The sequence below is a fragment of the Bos taurus genome, chromosome 24 (genome assembly GCF_002263795.3).
Source record: "Bos taurus isolate L1 Dominette 01449 registration number 42190680 breed Hereford chromosome 24, ARS-UCD2.0, whole genome shotgun sequence".
Taxonomy (NCBI): domain Eukaryota; kingdom Metazoa; phylum Chordata; class Mammalia; order Artiodactyla; family Bovidae; genus Bos; species Bos taurus.
The window spans coordinates 35,938,026-35,946,906 of NC_037351.1; positions in this window are offsets into that span (position 1 = coordinate 35,938,026).

The following is an 8,881-nucleotide window of genomic DNA, read 5'->3' on the forward strand; positions in this document are numbered from 1 at the left end:
TATATATTTAGAAGCTGGGTTTTGAATAAGAAATGATATGAAATAAATGTCAGTTAACTAGGCAAGATAAAAGGGAGAAAGGACAAATATACTAAATAAGAAATGAGAGAGAGAATACTCTCAGTGGCAGATGAAATGAATCATAGAAGGCTAATTTTCTAAACCCCGTGGAAATACATTTGAAAAATCTTGAAATGGATAGTTTTCTAGGAAGATTAAATTTACCAAAAAAGATTCCCAAAAAGGGAGAAAATTCAAAAGGATAATTAACATAGGAGGAATAATTTGTCAAAGAGTTGATGCCCTAAAAAGGACTCTGTCTAGACAGTTACACAGGGGATAAAATCTAATGCTATTTAAATTGCTCCAGAGCCAAATGACAAAGAAATGCTTCTAAATCCTCTTATGAAATACTAGGCATAGTATAATTACAAAAATCCAACAAGATAGCACAAAAGACAGTATACAACTTAATATTGGCATAAAAGTTCTAAACATATTACTAACAAAGAGAAACCAGTAGTCAATACAAAGAGGTCATTCCTAGAATGTGAGGATGGTTCTAATGAAAAAAACTATATCAGTATACTTCATCATAGTAAGAGACCTAAGATGAATCTTATAATCAGTCTCCAAGTGTTTTGAAAAAGCAATAGAAAAATTAAAACTAAGTCATTTACAAAAGACCATGTATTGCATGATTCTGTTTATAGGAAATATCCAGAACAGGCAAATCTATAGAATTGAACATAGATTATAGTGATTGCCTAGGATGGGGGAATAGCATGGGATGGAGAGTGATAACAAATGTGTCTGGAGGTTCTTTTTTGGGGTGATGAATGTTAGATTCTAAAATTAGATTTTAGTAATGGTGTACAGTTCTGTGAAGATATTAAAAGCCATTGAACTGAATGGTATATGAATTGTATCCCAATAAAACTGTTAAGGAAGTTAATGCTTAAAAGTCTAAATAAAATATTCTTAACCTAATAAAAATGTATTTAGCTGAACCCCAAAGTTAACATGAATCTTGTTGGGGAAGTAAGAATTGTTTTTCCCATAGACTCTTGAAACAAGCAAAAATTTCCATAACTAGCACTGCCCAGTCTCTTCAGAGACACCAGCCAGTGCAATTAAAACAAAAGAGAGAAATTGGAGTCATAACGTTTGAAAACATTATAAATATATAATGTTTTATATATTATATATAATATACATATTATACTATTATATATATACTATAATACTATATATACACTATATGTTATATAGTATATATACTATATTTAATACAGTATAGTATATAATATAATATAGTATAGTATAATACTATATATACTATATATTATATATATATACTATATATTATACAATATATATACTATTTACATCTGCTATTATAGTACACATTGTAAATATGAAACAAATCAAGAGAAAATGTAAACACAACAATAAAATTCAAGACAAAGCTTTCCTACTTGCAAATTGGAACCACTTAGAGTATTTAGTTGAGCAGTCACCAGTTCTGAGACTTAAGACAAATTCCTTAACCTCTGTGCACCTCATTTTCCTCTCAAATGCAAAAGAAATGATGTTTAGTTCAAAAGAGTTTTTCTCCTTTCTAAATGTCATAACCACTCAATCAGCACTGGTGCTGGGCCCTGCCCTTCCTCTAAGAATAGGATGTATTGCAGTGTCTCTCTGAATTGATTCACATGTGGTGGCAGAGGGAGTACAGACCAATAAACCGAATTACCTGGGGATTTCTTCTCCATTTCTTCTCTAGAGTCAGTGATGACCATGTACCATCTCCTGCAATAGGAAATGAGCTTTGTTTCAGTGCCAACTTCAAGCTGGTAATGGTGCAAGTTGGGGTGGTTGAGAATAATTGTGACGTTATCCATGGACTAGGTAGGAAAAAAATCTATGATCAGTTGTGAATGAATTTTGAAAATTTCTGGTAACCAACAAGTACAGAAAAACAGACAAAATTACTTTTAATATATCCCTTAATCAACATATTGGAAATAATATAACTTCAACACAGAATCAATAAAAAATTACTCAGGTAAAAAGATTAGGTATAAAAGCACATGTTTCAGAGGCAAAATTCAGGATAGTACCTGTTATACTGAAGATTAACTCTTGGTTCTCTTTCTTTCTCTTTTTCTCCACCTTCCCCCCATCATCTTTATAATTGTGCAGTCGCTCAGTTGTGTCTGACTCTTTGTGACCCTAAGGACTGAAGCATGCCAGGATTCCCTGTCTTTCACCAACTTCTGGACCTTGCTCAAACTCATGTCCATCACGTAGGTGATGCTATCCAACCAGCTCATCCTCTGTTATTCCCTTCTCCTCCTGCTTTCAATCTTTCCCAGCATCAGGGTGTTTTCTAATGAGTCAGTTCTTTGAATCAGGTGGCCAAAGTATTGGAGTTTCAGCTTCAGCATCAGTCCTTCCAATGAATATTCAGAACTGATTTCCTTTATGATTGACTGGTTTAATCTCTAAGCAGTCCAAGAGACTCTCAAGAGTCTTCTCCAACACCACAGTTCAAAAGCATCAACTTTTTGGTGCTCAGCTTTCTTTATCGTCCAGCTCTCACATCCATACATGACTATTGGAAAAACCATAGCTTTGACTAGATGGACTTTTGTTGGCAAAGTAATGTGTCTGCTTTTTAATATGCTGTCTAGGTTGGCCATAGCTTTTCTTCCAATGAGCAAGCATCTTTTAATTTCATGGTTGCAGTCACCATCTGCAGTGATTTTGGAGCCCAGGAAAATAAAATCTGTCATTGTTTCCCCATCTATTTGTCATGAAGTGATGGGACCAGATTCCATGATCTTAGTTTTTGAATGTCGAGTTTTAAACTAGCTTTTTCACTCTCCTCTTTCACTTTCATCAAGAGGCTGTTTAGTTCCTCTTTACTTTCTTCCATAAGGGTGTTGTCATCTGCATATCTGGAGTTATTGATATTTCTCTCTTCAATCTTAATTCCAGCTTGTGCTTCATCCGTCTGGCATTTTGAATGATGTACTCTGCATATAAATTAAATAAGCAGGGGACGATATACAGCTTTGACGTACTCCTTTCCCATTTTGGAACCAGTCCATTGTTCCATGGCTCATTCTAACCATTGCTTCTTGACCTGCATACAAATTTCTCAGGAGGCAGGTAAGGTGTTCTGGTATTCCCATCTCTCGAAGAATTTCCCACAGTTTGTTGTGATTCATACAGTCAAAGGCTTTAGCATAGTCAATGAAGCAGAAGTAGATATTCTTCTGGAATTCTCTTGCTTTTTCTATGATCCAACAGATATTAGCAATTTTATCTCTGGTTCTTCTGTCTTTTCTAAACCCAGCTTGAATATCTGGAAGTTCTCCGTTCACGTACTGTTGAAACCTAGCTTGGAGAATTTGGGCATTAATTTGCTAGCGTGTGAGATGAGTGCAATTGTGCAGTAGTTTGAACATTCTTTGGCATTGCCTTTCTTTGGGATTGGAATGAAAAACAGACCTTTTCCAGTCCTATGGCCACTGCTGAGTTTTTCAAATGTGCTGGCATATTGAGTCTAGCACTTTCACAGCATCATCTCTTAGGATTTGAAATAGCTCAACTGGAATTCCATCACCTCCACTAGCTTTGTTCATAGTGATGTTTCCTAAGGCCCACCCGACTTCACACTCCAGGATGTCTGGCTCTACACCATCATGGTTATCTGGGTCATTAATATCTTTTTTGTATGGTTCTGTGTATTCTTGCCACCTTTTCTTAATATCTTCTGCTTCTGTTATGTTCATACCATTTATGTTCTTTATTGTGCCCATCTTTTCATGAAATGTTCCCTCATCAGATTTTGGAGATAGTATTTTTTAAATGAATTTAACTTTCTACCAAAGTCATGAAATCGCTAGAAAGTATTATTATTTGGCCCAGTGTAAAAATATTTTCTAAAAGTTTGCTTCTAACATACTTGCTATGCTTCCAACATTGATGCAGAAAACATACTTTAAAAAAGCAAGATATACCGGAACTTTTACCTCTAAATAAATATCTTCCCTTAAATTAGTCATCTTAGAATGCTAAGTTATTTTATTAATACTGTTGTTGTTTGAGTCGTTTTCTGAGCTCTTGTACTTACCATGCCTGCGACTTTTTCTTTTGAGTATATTTAATATTGATGAATTTTTGTCCTCTCATTGTGGATTAGGTATGTGGAAATAGCTATAAGTAATTTAGAGAGAAGTATTAGGGAAAAATTGTATGTTCAGGTTGAATTATATTACTTTAAATTTATTTATATTGCATTTAAACAGGGGGAAATTAAGCTTGTGAAAGAGTAAAACTGGCTTTTCAGTATGTGTCTTATTTAACATTTTGTTTGTATACAAAAGAAAAAAATCCAAAATGCTTTGAACGCTTATACCCTTATCAGAATAGGGTTCCCTAGTCAGAGTAGATTTATGATGAGTCATTTTGGTCTCTTAGTTTTCTTTCAAAACCTGAGTCAGCTTCATTTCAGCAGAAATAAATCCATCCAAGTTTCTCATGCAGAGTTTCTTCATATTCTGAGTACATTGGAATGTAAAGGACTGAAGTCTAACAAATGTGAATTTCAATCCTGATACCACTTCTGTGTAATATTCAATGTAATCTCAGTCAGCTTTGATGTTAGCATCTGTGTAATGGGAATTATAAAATACAGCAAGTTGTTAGGGTAAGAGAGACAGTATGTGACATACCATTGGTTACCCAGTGTTGATTCCTGGCTGCTTTTAAATCAAGTTTGGGGTGTAATGAGATATGATAACATAATAATGATGAATTTTCTAGTTCTTTTTTTATTCTACCATAGAATCTGGTAGAATACCCCCCAATATGTAGCATATATGGAAATATCCTACCATTAAGTTGCTGGTAATAACATATTTAGGAAAAATGTATTCTACTGGTGATTATTTTGTATCCTGTAAGTTCATTAAATTCTTCATCTAGACTTCAGGAAGATATATGTGCTGCATTAATGGCCGATTGCCTAGTATCAAGAGTTATTTTGAAATGAATGATGAAATGACCCAGAAGCAATCTGTATGAATGATGAGCAGAGTGAGATAATGAAAACACAGTGTGGGGGGCCTTCTTGATACCGTTTATCAGTTGAGGATGTGCAGATTAATTTAACTATTAAATATTTGGAACCTAAATCTTTCATAAAGTATTTCTTTTCCAGTTAGCACTGGACAATAAAAGTATCCTAGTCTTTTTAAAGAGACATTATGTTAGAATGATCATATTTTTGATGTAGATATGAGCTGCACAGATGGGAAATTCTTTAGAGACTCTAGAAGTGGTCTTCAGGTCAAATCTGGCCCATACCTGTTTTTGTAAATATAGTTTATTGGAGCACAGTCACCTTCATTCATTTATGTATTGTCTTTGGCTAACTTTATTATTTAAAAGCATTGTTGGATAGTTGCAACAGGGACTTTGTAGTCCACAAAGCCGAAAATATTTATCATTTACCATGTATGTGGCCTTTGGCTCTTGCTTAGGAAAAAAAAGTTTGCTGTGAAAAGAAAAATAATTATAATATTAGGGGAGCACAGAGGAAGTCATCCTGTTCTTCCACTGCCCTTGAAGTTCTAGTTTTGGTTCTCTGTGTTCCTAGATAGGAAATTATACATATTCTTCTGTAGTGTCCTTTCTACCCGTAGGCATTAGGAGTGGGTCAGTTGTTGGCAAATTAGCTCCCTGACCTCAACTCCTTTGTTACCACTTTTGCTTTGTACTCTGAGCCACATGGGCCCCCATGGTGTTCCCCAAGAACATCATGAATGTCTGAGAAAACCACAATTCAAAAAGTCACATGTACCCTAGTGTTCACAGCAGCACTGTTTACAATAGCCTGGACAAGGAAGCAATATAGATGTCCATCGACAGATGAATGGATAAAGAAGTTGTGGTACATATACATACAGTGGAGCATGACTCAGCCATAAAAAAGAACGAATCTGAATCATTGTAGGGAGGTGGATGAACCTAGATCCTGTCATACAGAGTGAAATAAGTCAGAGAAAAACAAATATTGCATATTAATACATATATAAGGAATCTAGAAAAATAGTACTGATAAACCTATTTTCAGGGAAGTAATGGAAATGCAGATGTAGAGAAAAGTTTGTGGACATAGTGACGGAAGGAGAGGGTGGAACGAATTGAGGGAATAGCATTGACATATATACACTATTGTGTGTGAAATAGATAGCTAGTGGGAAGCTGTTATACAACACAGCCTGGTACTCTGCGATGACATAGAGGGGTGGGTTGGTGGGGTGGAAGGGAGGCTCACCGGGGAGGGGATATATATAGATACAGATATAGATATAGATATAGATAGTTATAACTGATTCGTGTTGTTGTACAGCAGAAACCAACACAACATTGTAAAGCAATTATCCTCCAATTAAAAAAAAAGGAACACCGTATTTGTATTCACTTCAGGACTTTTCAACAGCTTAGAAATACCCTTCCATTATGTCTTCACCTGAATGGTTCCTTCCCCTTCAGTTTACCCCTTAAGTGTCACATTCAGAGAGGGCATTCCTGACCACCCTATTTATAGTATGGTCCTTACCCCCCATCACTCTTGAACTCATTATTCTCCTTGATTCTTTCATTGAATAAAATCACCATCTGGAATTTAGTCTTCCTTTCCACTTATTTATCATCTGTTTCCTCCAGGCTGTCAGCTGCAACAGCCAGAGCAGTGTTTGGCACATAAAAGGCCACAGTGTTTGTTGACAGTGGCTGGTGAAATGATCTGCTAGGAAGTAAAGCTGGCACTGCATTCCAGAGACAGCAAAAGAACCTAGATTTAGATTCAGGAATTTATTTATCCTCCTGCAAATTAATGTGTGAAAAGGTTCATGATTTCATAGACACTTGAGGCCTTATTTTACTTACAGAATACTCCAGGGAACCTCAATAAGCCTCCAAGTAAAAAATGACTTGTCTTAGCATAGCTTTGTGAAAGTCTTAATATTCTATCTTAAGCAAATACTATATACCTTCCTTAGCTCCAGGTTCTTATCTGAAGCCTGGGTTATTTTAGTAGCTGTCTTTACATATGCCAGTTTTCAGCTATAATGTTAACTTGGGTGTAAGAGTGGAATTAAACAAGTAAACAGTCTCCATTATGACTAACTTTATATATTGGTCTCATTGTTTATACATGTAAGAACACACATGCCGGAAGTGTTAGTGAAAACTAAACTACCTCCTTTTCAATCAGTGGTGTCCGAAGTGTGTTTCAGAGAAACCCTCCCAGGAAAGAGAGCTCAGTTATATTTGCTGCTTTCATTTTCAGATTTTTTTCCATCTACTGTGACATACTGTTCTCATTAAGCAAATTAGGTCACAGACTTAAGGTGGGCAACTCTTAGTGTTGAAGAAACAGCTATTTGACTTCAATTAAAAGAGATTGCAAAGCTCTAGTGATCTCATAAATTTGATGAGGTAGTTTTGGATATTGTTAGAGTTACTAGTATGGTTGAACAGTTAGGCTATATCACAGAATCAACAAAGGGAAAACAGTTGCCAGCTAGCATCCCTTGCTCAAGATACTCGAAGTGAAGCGCAGGTTATAAAGCATGTATTCTAGCAATTTGAACTTTATCAGTGTTCCACCGACCTAGTTCAGGACAAAAACAGTGTTGTTTATGTGAGGTGTTGACTTATGAGACATCTAGAAGTTCTGTGAATGTAAACGCATGGCCTGAGTCACTCTTTAATTAGTAAGATACTGGAGTGCTATTTAGTAAATTATTCTTTCAGACCCTCTTATCTCTGAAGAAAAGGAAAAAGTAAAACTCTGCATCCTCATGTACTTAATTTTGTACCTACTTTATAATCAGACTTCATTTTAGCAGTAGAAATAGAGCATATTCTTTTGTTTAAAGCTGAAATTTTGATGTGTTTTGTTTTGACTGGCATCATCTAGATTTATAATTCTGTCCATATAGTCCAGTCCTGAATATTCATTGGAAGGACAGATGCTGAAGGTGAAACTCCAATACTTTGGCCAACTGATGTGAAGAACTGACTCATTGGAAAGACCCTGATGCTGGGAAAGATTGAAGGCAGGAGGAGAAGGGGACGACAGGATGAGCTGGTTGGATGGCATCCCCGACTTGATGGACATGAGTTTGAGCAACTTTTGGGAGTTGGTGATGGACAGGGAAGCCTGGTGTGCTGCAGTCCATGGGGTTGCAGAGAGTCGGACATGACTGAGTGACTGAACTGAACTGAGTTCATCTCAGTTTCCATGACCCCCACATTTGTGACACCATTTTTTATAGTTCAGCTGTGTTGGATTATTTGGGATTAACTAGACATTTCTGTTAAGACACCTCTCTTAATACTGCTAATATCTTTTTTTAAGGACTAAATCATGCCCCTCCCTTCTAATTCATGTGTCAACATATGTGTACCCAGTGTAAGTAATTAAGTTTAAATGAGATAATATGGGTGGGGCCCCTAACTCACTAGGACTAGGGTTCTTATAAGAAGAGAATCAGAGATTAGATCTTTCTGGAGGTGCACAGAGGATGGACCATTGAGGATACAGTGAGAAGATACTGTTTGCAAAGCAGAAAGAGGCTGTTGTTCAATTGCTAAGTTGTGTCCAACTCTTTGTGACCCCATGAACTACAGCATGCCAGAAATCCCTGTTCTTCACTATCACCTGGAGTCTGCTCAAATTCATGTCCATTGAGTTGGTGCTACAAGCTAACCATCTCATCCTCTGCTGCCCCCTCCTCCTTTTGCCTTCAACCTTTCCCAGCATCAGGGTCTTTTCTTTTTTTTTTTCTTTTTTTAT